The sequence below is a fragment of the Moschus berezovskii genome, chromosome 9, assembly GCF_049115385.1.
Source record: "Moschus berezovskii isolate FMDL1 chromosome 9, NW_MosBer_1.0, whole genome shotgun sequence".
Taxonomy (NCBI): domain Eukaryota; kingdom Metazoa; phylum Chordata; class Mammalia; order Artiodactyla; family Moschidae; genus Moschus; species Moschus berezovskii.
In genome coordinates this window covers 70,825,360-70,841,522 of record NC_142468.1, presented here as the reverse complement: position 1 = coordinate 70,841,522, position 16,163 = coordinate 70,825,360, and the positions used below count along the sequence as shown (strand labels likewise).

General features: G+C 42.3%; 1 long non-coding RNA gene across 1 annotated transcript; it reads right to left on the bottom strand.

The window, feature by feature from the left end:
- Positions 1-3,792: 3,792 nt before the first annotated feature.
- LOC148776482 (uncharacterized) lies at positions 3,793-12,720 on the bottom strand. The gene is made up of 3 exons (XR_016038357.1): positions 12,348-12,720; positions 7,444-7,586; positions 3,793-3,946 (listed from the first exon to the last, which is right to left on the bottom strand). It is a non-coding gene; the product is annotated as an uncharacterized LOC148776482 (long non-coding RNA).
- Between the last annotated feature and the right edge of the window lie 3,443 nt (positions 12,721-16,163).

Below are 16,163 nucleotides of genomic sequence, written 5' to 3'. Positions count from 1 at the left end.
AATAGATTTAAGGGCCTAGATCTGATAGAGTGCCTGATGAACTATGGATGGAGGTTCATTCTAAAGGAGATCAATCCTGGGTGTTCATTGGAAGGACTGATGCTGAAGCTGAAACTCCAATACTTTGGCCACCTCATGCGACAAGTTGACTCACTGGAAAAGAATCTGATGCTGGGAAGGATTGGGGGTGGGAGGAGAAGGGGACAACAGAGAATGAGATGGCTGGATGGCATCACCGACTTGATGGACATGAGTCTGAGTGAACTCCGGGAGCTGGTGATGGACAGGGAGACCTGGTGTGCTGTGATTCATGGGGTCGCAAAGAGTCGGACACAACTGAGCGACTGAACTGAACTGAAGCAACTAACGTTTTCACTTTCCCTTTTACGGAAGGCCATTTGGCAATATGTAAGAAATACCATTTAACACGTCTAAGAATTTATTTAAGATAATGAACATAGGAAAAGAGGAAATTTTTATTTATTAAAATGTCCATCTCTGTGTTGCTAGTAATAATTTTCAGAATTTTAAATGTCCAATGATAGATTAAATAAAATAAATTTTGACATATCTGAACAGTGGCATTTTACATAGCCATCAGAAAGTAATGTCAAAGAATAGTTAGTATCCTGAAGAATGTTTGTGAAAAACAATGAAAAAATAGGTTAGAAAACAGTATTAGCTTACTTTTCTTCCACACCTCTGCCCACCACACGCTCATAAGAAAAAAATGGAAAAAGCATATAAAATGTCCAAGGGGCTCTTCTGGATGGTAGGAATCTAGGTGATTTTTTTCTTTTTGCTTGATAATAGTTTCCAAGTTTTATATAATGAATACTCACTAATTATATAATAAAAATAAAAATTATTTGATAATATCCATGGGGTTAAAAAAGATATATTAAGCTAATCTTAAAAATGCATTCCAGTATGCAGTAGGTACAGGTAAATGCTGTTTGATTCCACTTACATGAGATATTAATACTTAGAATAGTCAAATTCATAGAGTCAGAAAGTACATTGGTAAATGCCAGGGGAGTGGGAGCAATGAAGAGGGGTATGGGGAGTTAGTGTTTAATGAGGAAAGAGTTTCAGTTTAGGAAGGTAAAAATTTCGGGAGATGCCAATCAAAAAATGGGCCAAAGAACTAAACAGACATTTCTCCAAAGAAGACATACAGATGGCTAGCAAACACATGAAAAGATGCTCAACATCACTCATTATCAGGGAAATGCAAATCAAAACCACAATGAGCTACTGTCTCACACCAGTCAGAATGGCTGCTATCAAAAAGTCTACAAACAATAAATGTTGGAGAGGATGTGGAGAAAAGGAAACCCTCTCACACTGTTGGTGGGAATGCAAACCAGTACAGCCACTGGAGAACAGTGTGGAGATTCCTTAAAAAACTGGAAATAGAACTGCCATATGATCCAGCAATCCCACTGCTGGGCATACACACCGGGGAAACCAAAATTGAAAGAGATACGTGTACCCCAATGTTCATTGCAGTGTTGTTTACAATAGCCAGTACGTGGAAGCAACCTAGATGTCCATCGGCAGATGAATGGATAAGAAAGCTGTGGTACATATACACAATGGAATATTACTCAGCTATTAAAAAGAATGCATTTGAATGAGTTCTAATGAGGTGGATGAAACTGGATCCTATTATACAGAGCAAAGTAAGCCAGAAAGAAAAACACCAATACAGTATATTAACACATGTATATGGAATTTAGAAAGATGGTAACAATGACCCTATATGTGAGACAGCAAAAGATACACAGATATAAAGAACAGACTTCTGGACTCTGTGGGAGAAGGTGAGGGTGGGATGATTTGAGAGAATAGCATTGAAACATGTATATTATCATATGTGAAATAGATCAATGGACTATTTCAGGCTCGATGCATGAGGCAGGGTGCTCAGGGCTGGTGCACTGGGATGATCCTGAGGGATGGGATGGGGAGGGAGGTGGGAGAGGGGTTCAGGATGGGGAACACATGTACACCCATGGCTGATTCATGTGAATATATGGCAAAAAACACCACAATATTGTAAAGTAATTAGCCTCCAATTAAAATAAAAAAATTCAGGAGATGGTGAGAGTTGCACAACAATATGAACGTACTTAGCACTACTGAACTATACAGTTAAATATGGTTCTAATAGTATGTTTTATATTATGTGACTTTTACCACAATGAAACCTTGAAAAATGAAAACTTAAAATAGCACTAAAAATATAGCTTTACTTGGAGTATCTTCATTTGCTTGATGACAAATGCTTAACCCAATTATTTCAGACAACATATGGATAAAGTACATACTATATCATCCTCATTTTACAGATGAGAAAGCCAGGCTTAGAGACACAAATTAACTTTCCAAAGGTCAGAGCTGGTGAGTAGACAAACGGGGCAGAAGGAAGCCTTTCAGACTCTAGAAGTCTACTTTTGAAAACCATCCCCAAATGCTGGTTGGCCACTAGTTAACCCAGGGCCAGAATCTGAAAACTTTTTATAACAACTATAAAGTCCAAGAAGCTGATTTGGAAAAAATGATTGGTGATCTATTCTGTGCTGTGCCAACAAAGATGGGTTGACTCACCTTTTTGTCTGTCATTCAGAAATCAGAAGATCTGAACCAAATGAAAAAACAATGTCAGTCTTTCCTGAGTTGGCACTTTCCCTTGAAGCAGCCAGTGTTGTCCTGGTTTCCCATCTGTACCTCTTTTTTCTCTATTCAGCAGAATAAAACACTTTCAGGAAACAACTGGGCAGGAAGTAAGAGAGGACTGAATTTCGTCCTGGGAGGTTTGATTCCCACAAGTGAAGTGCTGCGGTGGGAGCAGTCGGGAAGCATTGTCAGGGCATGGGGACCGTTGTGCTTTATGAACTCCATCCGTTTAGAGCATCTGCGAGTCACGCAATAGGGCAAGGAAAGAGTATTTCATCCCAGCTTATCCCTATTAGATTAAAGCCTGCTAGAAATTGAGAACTAGCTGGAAATTGTGTGCATCAACTCCTCATGCAAGGACATCAGATCTGAGAAGGTGACTCAAACCATCTCATCTGAAGTGGGGCTAAAAGTGGAAAATGTGTGTTCTATGTATGTATTAGCCAATGCAAGATATGAATGGAGCTCACCTCACTTGGGGATAAGAAGAGAAAGTGAAATATGGGGCTCATGGGGGAAAAGTATTGGGCTTCCCTGGTGGCTCAGAGATTAAAGAGTCCGCCTGCAGTGCAGGAGACCAGGGTTTGATCCCTGGGTCAGGAAGATGCTCTGGAGAAGGAAATGGCAACCCACTCCAGTATTGTTGCCTGTAAAATCCCATGGGTGGAGGAGCCTGGCAGGCTACAATTCACGGGATTTCAAACAGTCAGACACCACTGAGCAACTTCACCTGCTTTCACTTGGAGATGAGTAGAGAAAGTGGAATGGGGGTTCAGGGGGAAAGTATTGTCAAGTAGAAGAAGAAGAAATCGTTCTCAAGACTCAGAGAAAGGACAAACTTCTAAAAAATGGTTTACGTTAAGAACCTGGAGAAAACCATTTGGTATGCCCCTAGACTATAGAAAGGCATGACACTATGAAATGGGAACAAAAAAACTAGGAAGAGGATACAGCTGACATGAAAAAAAAAAATGGCATAAATGAAAAGGGACATGAAAGGAGAAAAGAGAACAAACAAAAACTAAAACTCCCATGGTAATCATGCATTTATTATTTATACAGGAAACTTTTAATGTTCACATATGTGCAAAGCACAAAAATAGAAGCTGTAAAAAGCAGAGTGAACATGGTAAAAATTACATCAGAGATGTGGAAAACAAACTTGAGAAGACTCTCAAAAATGCAGGGAGGACAGAGATGAAAATGAGAAGATGATTGACGTGGAGGACCGGAGTGGAGGTCTCTCTCAGCCGTGGCAGATGCTCTGGTCACAAAGCAAAAATACACACAAAAGACAAGATGGTTGGAATACAAATTTGATCAAAGATAAATTTCCCTAAGCTTAAAAAAATTACAAAAATTAAAAAAATTACATGGCATGACATGTAAATGTAACTAGTTTATCACACTACTGGCAAAATTTATGAAAAAATAATTATTTTCAGGCATAACATGAAAATTTTTAAAAAACAAGCAATGATTTTTAAAAATGATTTAAAAAATATTCATACAGGGGGAAATTATCTATAGAGAAATAGTACTCAGACTGCCCCAGACCTTTGATTTGTAGAACAAAATGCCAGATGAAATGTATCAAAATTGCCAAAATTTTTAAGCTAAATGGTTGTAAACAAGTAAGTTTATATATAGCACAACTACATATAAAAACGCAAAGATAGCTTAAGATATGGTAGAGTTCAGAAGATATCATGGAAAGTCCTGTAACTTCTGAATTATTGAGTGTTGTTATTGTTCTTGTTGTGCTCAGTCATGTCCAGCTCTTTGCAACCCCATGGACTATAGCCTGCCAAACTCTTCTGTTTGTGGGATTTCCCAGGCAAGAATACTGGAGTGGGTTGCCATTTCCTCCTCCAGGGGATCTTTCTGACGTAGGGACTGAACCTGAATCTGTGTCTCCTGCATTGTCAGGCAGATTCTTTACCATTGAGCCACCTGGGAAGCCCTAAATTATTAAGGGTTTCAGATAAATATCACACATCTTATCTCCCTAAGTTCTGAACTGATTTAGAAATAATCAGAAGTTGGGGAGATGGGCAAAAATATACCTTTATGTTGTTAATAAAGCCTATATTGGAGAATGTACCTTATTTCTGTGGACTACTGGCTTCCCTAACTGAACCCTAGAACTAAGCTATACCCACAAATTTCTCCCCGATGTGGGTGTCTGCCCTGTAAATACTCAGTGTGGAAGGGCTGAGCAGAACAGATGCTGAAGCCAGGCTTGGTTCAGAAAGGATGGGGCAGTGCCAAACATGACTGGTTTTTAGGCCCAACTTGCTGGACGGGTAAGTCACTGCTCCCCTCACCCAGCAGAGAGGAAAGGAACCAGGGATATTCTACCCATGACATCGTGAGTAGGGAAGAGGCATCTCCTCTCCCCATGGCATAAGTCCATATCTCTTCTTCCTGCCCCATCCCCAAATGCAGCTGTCTGAGAAATAAAACAAGAAAACTGAATATTGGGGAAGTTGTGATATAAATGGACTGACATGTATGCTCCGTACTGGAATCTATAATAAGGGGAAAAAAAGATAAAATTTGGTTATTCATTACAGCATTGTGTACTGTTTAACTCTGTACTATTTATAATAGTAGAATACTGTAAACAAATGGTTATCTTTAGTAAATGGAGAAGTTATTCTGCTTTAAAAGTGATGTTTTAAAAAGGTTTTTAACCATCTGGGGAAATGCAGCAGTCATGAGGATAAATAGTACAGAAATTGCATATAGGTTTAGGTTGTGTGTCAACTAGAATTCATTGTGAGTGACTTTTTTTTCCAGACAGATTTTGAGGCCACAAATACGGGCTCAGTGGGAAAGAACGGTGTGGACAAAAGTGGCCATGGGATGTTGTTGTTTGGGGTGGGATGAGGGTCAGGGTAGAGAATGGGTGTGCTACCCTGCCAAACATTTACCATCCATCTTAGGATATAATTTCAACCAAAGTGCAATTGAAAAAAAGAAAAAAGATGAGAGGAAGATAGACCAAAATGTAAGTAGATGTGGCCTTGGGGAATCATGATCACATGTGGCATTTTTCCTGCATCCTCTAAGTGTTGCTGTTGTAGGTCTAGAGCTGGCTTCCCTGGGTTTGAAGCCTGGCTCTGCTAGCGTATGTCAGCCTCTCTGTGCCTTGGGTTCCTTTTCCAAAGAAATGATGATAATAAGTGCACCTACTTCATAAGGTCAGAACTCAGGCAGATGGGTCAGAATTCAATGCATTGAAATATATAATGTGCATAGAACAGTTTCTGGCACACAGTCTCATACATGTTTTAACCATTATTAATGGTGGTAGTAGTACAATGAGCAAATGTTTCTTTATAATGAGATAAGAATAAAACAAGAAAGACTGCAGAAGTATGAGAAAAACATTTGACTTCAAAAACCATTTCCTTTTATGTCTACATAAAGTAATTTTAAAAAGCAGAGACATTACTTTGCCAACAAAGGTCCGTCTAGTCAAGGCTATGGTTTTTCCAGTGGTCATGTATGGATGTGAGAGTTGGACTATAAAGAAAGCTGAGTGCTGAAGAATTGATGCTTTTGAACTGTGGTGGTGGAGAAGACTCTTGAGAGTGCATTGGACTGCAAGGAGATCCAACCAGTCCATCCTAAAGGAGATCAGTCCTGAATATTCATTGGAAGGACTGATGTTGTAACTGAAACTCCAATACTTTGGCCACGTGATGCGAAGAGCTGACTCATTTGAAAAAACCCTGATGCTGGGAAAAATTGAAGGCAGGAGGAGAAAGGGATGACAGAGGATGAGATGATTAGATGGTATCACTGACTCAATAGACATGAGTTTGCGTAAACTCCGGGAGTTGGTGATTGACAGGGAGGCCTGGCATGCTGCAGTCCGTGGGATTGCAAAGAGTTGCACATGACTGAGCGACTGAACTGAACTGAAAGTAATTTAGATACACTGTGTGTGATTAAAAGACACCCCCCCCCATATCCTTTCAAGCAAATGTCTTCACTTGCAGTAGATGCCTATAATTATGTTTGCTCAGCTTCTCTCTGCCCCTGTTCTGAAAAGAACAGCCCCCTTTTGCTGGCATCATCCTCCTCAGCAGCCATGGGGTTTGTGCAAAGGCTCTTATAGCTGATCAACTCAAGGGAGGGGACGAGACCCAAGCTGAGCCAATTAGAATCCTTCCTTGGAGAATTTGCAAATGGGATTATGAATCCACCTCTCTTTTTGGTGCTGAGAGCCATAATCTGAGAGCATCGGCAGTCATGGTGCCCACCGAGGGGAGCTAGTTGGAAAAGGTACTGCTGCACAGAGAGGGAAGAAGCGGTGAATGGGAGTTTTAATGTACGTGTGTATGTGCATATACCACACTGGTGGCTCAGATGGTAAAGAATCTGCCTGCAGTGCAACATGTATTTGTGCATACACGTACATTCTATCTATCAAGGGCATCCTGATAACAATTAGGTCTTTGGTCCCAGCCATTCCACTAATCCTGCCTTTTCTGTAGTTTCATTGTTTATCCCTTATTCCATTTATGGAGAAACCCCAGTACCATACCGATAAATTTCTTTTTTGCCTGAGGGAATTTTGAATTGGTTGCAACCAAGAACAATGACTAATTTATATAACAGCTTTACTAGTAACAACAACAACAAAAAAATCTTAACAATATTAGGGGATGGTTAAGTAAATTATTCCACGTCCATATTATGAGAAACTAAGCAGTCATTAAAACCTTCAAAGAATATTTGAGAACTCACTTGGGATGTTACTAAATGAAAACAGGAGAGTGCCTAACATTGGCAGACGGATGGAGCCTGAGAGCAGTCCAGGAAGAACCAGCATGGGACCTTGAGGGTTGATGAACTTGGCTTGTGAAGGTAACAGCAGGAGGCTAATGTACCTGGAACAAAGAAAACAAGTAGGGATATGGAATGAGGCAAAAATGGAAGGAATGGTGCTATGGGTCACTGAGAGACGTTCACATTCTATTTCAGAGCAATGAAGAGTCATTGAAGGATTTTTTTAAAAGAGGAATAACAGGAACAATTTATATTTTTAGCTTCTGGGAAGAGAACATATTAAGAGATGGATGAGTGGATGCAGGGGAAATGGTGAGCAGACCCTGGAGAATTACTGGAGAAGCCATATAATTTAGAATCTGGAGAATTTTGAAAGTGAAAGGGAGACTTCTTATCCTTGTAGCAGGACCACATAGGTTCAAGCCAGGACTTCTCTGGTCAAACCAAGACAGGTGTTTACCAAGCTACTATAGTAGTCCAGGCACCAGACAATGCTGACTTGAGCTAGGGTGGGGAGATTGATGGGGGTTCTGGCCATGTGTACTTAGTTGCTCAGTTGTGTCCGACTCTTTGTAACACCATGCCTGCCAGGTTCCTCTGTTCATGGGGATTCTCCAGGCAAGAATACTAGAATGGGTTGCCATGCCCTCCTCCAGGAGGAGGAGTTCTGGCCATGAAGGGGAACTGAAGGTTGGATATGCCTGCATTTGGCACAATCCTCTTTTGGTATTCCTTGCTTTGTCTTACTGTGTCCAATAGCTTTTCCCGGTGATTTCAGTGCCTCCAGATCGATAGTTCTCAAAATTTAGTGTGTGTCAGAACATGGTAGACTTTCTAAAGCACAGGTTCTTGGATTCTTCACTCCTGGAACTTGTGATTCAGTAGGTCTGAGGTGGTGCCTGGGAATTTGCATTTGCAACAAGCTCCTGGGTGCTGCAGGTGCTGCTGGGCTGGGCACCATACTGGAGAACCATTGCTTTAGATGTACACTGATTGAGAAGCTGATTGAACTCAGGTTCTCTCTGCACTGGCTCTGTCTAGTTTCCATTAGGTTTCTTGTTTTTGTTTTTTAAATCTCTAATGTATCTTCTATTGTATGCATACAATCATGAATTGCTGTATCCAACTGAATGAAGTATTTCTGTAATCTAGTCAGGGAAGCTGTAGTTATTCTTTTCACTTCTTATACTTTGTTCTATAATATCACTGGGCTTAGTGTTTCTTTGATGGTGGTGGTCTTAGAGTTTCTCACCTCTAAATGATTCCTTTTGTGTGTCTTTTTTTTTCCAGAATGCTGCAGTTTCCCTGTACAGGTCAGTTGCTGACTAAGTTCACATTCAGCTCTTTGCAACTACTCCTTGAAGCTGTACTTTTTCTTCAGCCACATTTCTTGAGGTCGTCAGCCCTCTCACATCTCAGGAGCCTCATTCTTACCTTCCTGACTGCAAACTGAGGACCTCTCTGGTCTTGCAGATCTCTGTGGATCACAGGGCTGCACCGACCACAGGCAGCTCTTGCTGCAAGCACACTGTCTTGTCACATCTCTCTGGCCTGCCGTGACTCTCTGCTTTGTCTCAAGTCTCTTCTAGTCTCTGCTTTTTTACGGTCTTGTGACTCCTCTGGAGTCATCACTCATGAATCCTGATAAGTCCATGTAGGAAGGCATAGCTTCTGAGAACAGTGTTGCCAGGGAGACTTCAGCCTAGAAATAGCAGCCACTTTTCTCAATAGTCTTTTCCTGTTCCCGCTTTCAAAATCATTCCCCTTTTTCACAGCTTCAGGGGTAGAGACAAAACAGCTGTGCTTTATGTTTGAAAACGGCAACTCACAATCAAAATGCTACAATCCCTGCAGAAAGCCTGTTTTCAGCACTTTTCCTTGCAGGAGGCGGGGGGAGAAGTAGGCACAGTTTATTCTTTTATTTTAATATAAATTTGTGTGTATTTTAATTACACAAGTAATACTTTTTCATTGTTGAAAATTTGGACGATGCAGAAAACAAAAATAGGAAAATAACCACTAATGGTCTTTAAAAAACCACCAGAGATAACCTTTCAGCGCTTTTTAATGCTCTTATTTATGTCGTTTGGCCGCAAAAACTTTTCCTTCAAATACAGTCATTTTCAGAAGCCCATTAAGTAAACATATGAGGCTACTTGGGATGGAGGGGAGGCAGGAGACTTGAAGCCCCACTGCTCAATTTGAGCTTCGATGCCCACTGACAGACCAGTGGGCCCATCTCCTGGACCCTCAGCCTTCCACAGGCCTGTGTGAAGACGCTGTTCTAGGTCATTCCTATGCAAAGTTGAACCCTACAGATTGACTGCCAAAGGCATTCTCTGCTTGGCACTCTGGCTGCCTGGGGGCACGAGCGAGGAACAGATGCTGTCTGGGGGTTGATGGACCCTTCAGCTTCCACATATTTCATCATTTCTTAGAGTCCATCTCACCTCCAGTCTAAAGCAGAGATTGTTAACCTGGGGCTCAAACATTCCATGCAAAGTATATATCCATAGCTTTAATTAGTGTAGGGTTTGTGCAAATTCTTTTTTCCTTCATAAGTGATAGTTTTAAAGATCTCAGCAATTTCCAGTTCAGCAATACAATTGAAATCTTTGCATTTCAACAACTAAGTAGTTGAAGTGCTAAATATTTAGAAACAAAGGAGAAAACAGTTTGAATCGAAAAAAAATTTTTTCTATTGCTTTTAAGCTTAGAAACATATGATGATGGACAATCCATCATATTTTTTTAAGCAACTGATTGGCATTTTTCTTCCTAAATTTAAATTGTCTTACATCTCATATTTGAATATCACAATTACGAGATAATTACATAGTAACTTTAGAATAAAAATGAATGGTAATGGCACTGATTTGTTATGAAGATTATAAGGTTAATCTCATAAAGATGATGCTTTTTTTCTGTTACTAGTATAATTCAGTATGCTATAAGCTATGTGAAAAGGTATACTTCTAAAATTTTTATAATTTTACCTATTTAAAATGCACTAAAGTAGATTTATTTTAAATGAAATCCCACAACAAGGGCATCCTTTTAAAAGGGGATAGCTGAAGATCCAATACTTTGGCCACCTGATGTGAAGAGTAGACTCATTGGAAAAGACCCTGATGCTAGGAAGGATTGGGGACAAGAGGAGAAAGGGTCAATAGAAGATGAGATGGTTGGATGGCATCCCTGACTCAATGGACATGAGTCTGAGCAAACTATGGGAGACAGTGAAGGACAGGGAAGCCTGGCATGCTGCAGTTCATAGGGTCGCAAAAAGTCAGACACCACTTGGTGACCGAACAACAACAGCAGCAACAGTGCTTTTGTAATGGTAGCACTGTGTGATGTGTCTAAAGGTCTGTATTTTGTTGTTTCATAGGTTCCATCTGATCTCACATTTATTGTGAATTTTCTAAAAGTTAGATCCACTCTCTCCCCCTTCCCCCTCTCACATGCGTCCGCTCTTTCTCTCTTTCTCTCTCCTGCATGCTGGGCCGCTCTTCTCTTCGCGTCTTTGGACCAACGTGCCCTCACGCCTCGAAGATGGATTTTCCTGCTATCTTCTAAATAAAATAGAGCTGTAACACTGAGCTGTAACTCTGATTTGTCTAAGAGCTATAGCATGGTCCATTCGAGACCTGAGAGCTATAACATGGTCTGTCCAAGACCCGAGAGCTGTGACACGCTGACGGGGCTTTAATGTCTGTCACCCCAAATCTTTGTTGTGATGAGACAACCAAGGAACGCATGACATCTATGGTGCCGTGACTCGGGTTTAACCTTTCTGAAACAACCTCCGTGCAGAAGAGGCCAAGCACAGCAGGAGCCCAACTCAGCGAAGCTCCGGTAGAAGCGGAACACGAAGAAAACCCAGCACAGGGGAAGGCCCACCATGCTGGAAACCAGGACAGCGGAAAACGAACTCAGAAGAAAGCTCCTGCAGCCCAGTCTCAGATTCCAGAAGACCTCTGGTTAAGAACCTTTGGACCACTGGACAAAACCCCGAGAGGGATTGTCAGAAGATCCTCTGACCAATCCTGAGAAAATCTGGTACACTGATGGAAGCAGCTTTGTCTTGGATGCAGAAAGAAGAGCCGGGTATGCAGGAGTCTCCAATTTTGAGGCCATAGAGGCTAAGCCTCTACCACCAGCAGTCAAGGTACCGGGACATGACTCCTGGATCCACTACTCACGAGTCAAGCCGTGGAAGAAAACAAAAGAGGACACTCAATACACCTGTCAACAAACTACAACCTGCAGTGCCAGTTCAACAAAGATGTAAAACTACAGCCGACCATGGAAAATATCACTCACCCTTAGATGGACACCGCTATGAGGACTCTGAGGCCTGAGACTAGCAAGAGGGCAAGGCCCAATAACCCTCGCCATCCCAGTTCAGCAGGAAGTAGCCAGAAAGACCTTGACGCCCCTGTTCCCAAAGAATTGGGCCTCCCATCTCTTGAGGGGGGAATGTTAGGTAGGTAGAATAGGGAAAAGGAGTCCAAAATGGCGGTGGCCAAAAGATAAGGAAGGGAAAAGCCCGCGAAAATAGAACAAAGGAAGGTCCGAGGACTGGAGTGAAGACTGCAGGTAGAACAGAACTCCTGACTAAGCCCAATTTGCATAGGGCAGGCCCAGGGGGACAAAAACATATAAAAGGAGGAGCCAAGTGCTTGTTCTCTCTCTCTCTCCTGCATGCTGGACTGCTCTTTGCGTCTTTGGACCAACCTGCCCTCACGCCTCAAAGATGGATTTTCCTGCTATCTTCTAAATAAAATAGAGCTGTAACACTGAAAAAAATAAAAAAGTTAGGTCCATTGTGTATTGGGTGTCCTCGGCTAAGCACTTACCCACACAGGACGGTAGGTCTCATTCTTGGACTGATGGAGATGCAGCTGATAGAAACCCCTCTCAGTTCTAAACACTCTCTTGGCCAGGCTGAGCACTCTGCTGCACTCCAGGCTTCTGCTCGCGGTGAAACAAGGCTGGGTGACGACTCTGCTTCCACCAGGATCCGGTCACCTTGCCTGAACGTTTTTACCCCCTCACAACATGCAGAGTAGTCTGTGCCCCATATCTCTTACTTCGTGCTCATGACAAAATTATGACAATTAAAAGAACAGATTAAAATGAGACCCTAAACGTCCTTCCCCTTCATGGTGACCTCAGTTAGCTTGTCCCCTCTGTTGCTGTTCAGTCGCTCAGTCGTGTCCGACTCTTTGCGACCCCATAGACTGCAGCACGCCAGGCTTCACTGTCCTTCACTGTTTCCTGGAGTTTGCACAAACTCATGTCTCATTGTGTTGTTGATTCCATCCAACCATCTCATCCTTTGTCATCCCCTTCTCCTGCCTTCAGTCTTTCCCAGCACCAGGGTCTTTTCCAATGAGTGGACTCTTTGCGTGTCTGAGGTTATTGATATTTTGTTTCCTTTAATGTCCTTTTATTTTCAATGATTGTTTCTAATGTATTCAATGTAAGTGCAGCATTTGGCTCTCTCCTGTTAGTGGATATGCGAGGAAAGAGACAGAAATCCATGGTTAAGAATTGTTAAGGACAAAATTAAGGAAAGAGGAGGCATTGCTGTGACTTCCTCCAGTGTGTAAGAGTCTCCCTCTTCTCCCAGGAGCTGCGGACCCCGCTAGCGACTCCATGGCGATTTCTGCTCCTGGTTCAGCTGAGCTTCACCGCCTGCCAGCTGGTGGCTCCTGAGTGTTTGAATTAGAGAATCACAGTCAGTCAGTTCTGCATCTCTGAAATCAGTAGCATTCAGGACTTTTTGTTTCATGTTGCATGGCTTTACATGAAAAAAGGTCCTTGAAACATGGAAGTGGTAGTTACTTGACATTCTTCATTTCCTTTTCTTGTTAGTTGCCTGCTCTCTTTAAGATGAAGCCTTTCCATGTTCTGCTCAAGAGAACACAAGTGAGGTCAAATGTACCAAGCCTTTGAAGCTGTGTGTTCAGGGTACATGGTCCATGCCAGTGGTCCACTCCTGAGGGTCCCAGCTCTTTCCAAGCACACCTCTGCTGATCTGTGCTCCAAAGCCCTTATGCTACAAGAAACTAAGCAGTTCTTTTCACCTCTTGAAGCAATTTGGACATACCTTAGAGGCCCCGGGGCCCTAGAAATTTCTTCTGTGTTGTAGACTAGGCTTCTTTGTTTCTGTGCATAAAGTCTTGCACACTATTAGATGCTTAAAACGTGTTGATTGAATAAAATAATGAATAGGTACTTCTGTGTATGACACCCTATCTTAACTCTGACATTGAAACACGTATATTGTCATATGTGAAACAAATCACTAGTTCAGGGTCAATGCATGTTATAGGATGCTCGGGGCTGGCATGCGGGGATGACCCAGAGGGAGGATAAAGGGAGGAGGGAGGTGGGAGGGGGGTTCAGGAGGGGGAACTTATGTAAACCCGGGGCAAATTCATATCAATGTATGGCAAAACCAACCAATATATATAATATTGTAAAATAATTTGCCTCCAATAAAAAATAAATTAACTACAAAAAAAAAAAAAAAACCTCTGGTTTCACAGAAAAAATACATTATTTCCCTTGGCATACTCTCCCTTCAGAATCATTCAGTACTTGAAAATCATTCCTGAAGATATAAACACTGTGTCTAATAACAAAGCATTTCTGTGTTTCACCCCTTCTTGGGGGGCAAACTGAAAATCTGCAGGTATAACCACACCTGTTCTTAGAATGTAATACTGTTTGTCTGTTTCAGTCTAGGGGCAGAGCTGTGATTAGTAGTGATGTGGAGGCATTGAGTCTATCCATTTGGAGTCTTACAGAGAGGCTCCGGCCTGACAATTTGAACTAACGGTGAAAATGTGCTGTTATTTGAGGAACTGACATCCATGGAGGGGGCATGGAAGCATTCGCCAGGGATGGTATAAAGAAATGTTTAACTCAAGGAGTTAGCCGAGAATAAACAAACACTAAGTTTCCTGCTATAGGATTCTGTGATTCTTACTCTAAACTTTAAAATACTCTGGTCTTACGAGCCAATCATCTTAGTTTGTGTTAAAAAAAAAAAATAAATGGAGGACAATGAATCAGTGCAACTAAGCTATAGTATCTGGTTCAGTCTTCTTCTTGAGCTAGAATATCTTACTCCTGCTCCTGCTAATCCACCATCCTCCAACCACCCCTTGGGTTTCTGTCCCCTTCTAGTCCATCTATGGCTCTCAGGTCACTGCCAGGCACTGCTTTTCCTAGACAAGATGCTCCCCCAGGTTGGCACAGTTCACCAAGTCCCGCCTTCCTGTACCTGCCCTACATTGTCCTGATCTTCTGCTCCACTCTGACTGCTACCTTGCCAAAGTGGGAAGAGAATGGTAAAAATAGAAACCAGACCCTTTGAAAGTGAAAGTGAAGTCGATCAGTCGTATCTGACTCTTTTTGCAATCCCATGGACTGTAGCCTACCAGGCTCCTCAGTCCATGGAATTTTCCAGGCAAGAGTACTGGAGTGGGTTGCCATTTCCTTCTCCAGGGGATCTTTCCAACCCTGGGATTGAACCCAGGTCTCCCATATTGCAGGCAAATTCTTTACTGTTTGAGCCACCAGGGAAGCCCAATGTAGTCTATTCTTGCTCCTCAAAAATTGGGAAGCAGTCTGAACCAGAAAGCAAAGCCCCAAGAAATAAGGTGGAACAATTGACATAAGGAGATCAGGGTCTCCTGGGGTAGAAGGAACTGATACCATAAACCCTATACCCTGAAAGGGTCAAAGTTAGGGAGTCCTATTGAGAGGAACCTTAAGGGTCCTTTGAAATGAAGTTGCCCTAAAGCAGCAGGGAGATGGAGTAGAGTGCTTGCTCAGTTGTGTCCGACTCTTTGCGACCCCGTGGACTGTAGCCTACCAGGCTTCTCCATCCGTGGGATTCTCCAGGCAAGAGTACTGGAGTTGGTTACCATTTCCTTCTCCAGGGATCTTCCCAACCCAGGGAATGAACCCAGGTCTCCCGCATTGGAGGCAGACGCTTTAACCTCTGAGCCACCAGGGAATGGAATTACTGGACAAATCTAATGCTGGCTTAGGAATGACATGATATAGGGCTTTGAGATGATCCCAACCCTCCTGGGAGTGGCCAAGTTATGATCTGAAAGGTTGGTTTCAGAGAGGCCTATGAGAGTCTGAGCTTTCTCTATGGAGCAGAATGCTGGGAGGATCACCCTTTTTCAAAGAACTCATAGAGTAATCAGGACTGTGGCATGTACTACTGTAGCCAGAGTTTCTGCAGCGAATCTCAGGGACGGGAGAGCCTGGTGGGCTGCCATCTATGGGGTCGCACAGAGTTGGACACAACTGAAGCGACTTAGCAGCAGCAGCGTGTGACTGAGCTAGGATTAAAACAGAGGTCCTTTCCATCAAGTCAAGTTCCTAAATCACAATGAGTCATAGAGCTGAGTGGCATATATGTTAATGACTGACAGAGGATGTCTGGTGGGGTTCTAGAAAGCAGCAGAAGGGTGAGAATGATTTGGGGGAACTAGAATCACGGGGTCTGCCTGGTGCTTCCAAAATCTATATGAGTAGTCAGAAATGTAGCATTCTCTGCTTATGAAAATTTGAACTTGACAGAGTTTGTATGTAACAAGACTGAAAAATTTCCCCAAAATTCTTCTGTGATCTCATATCCATGT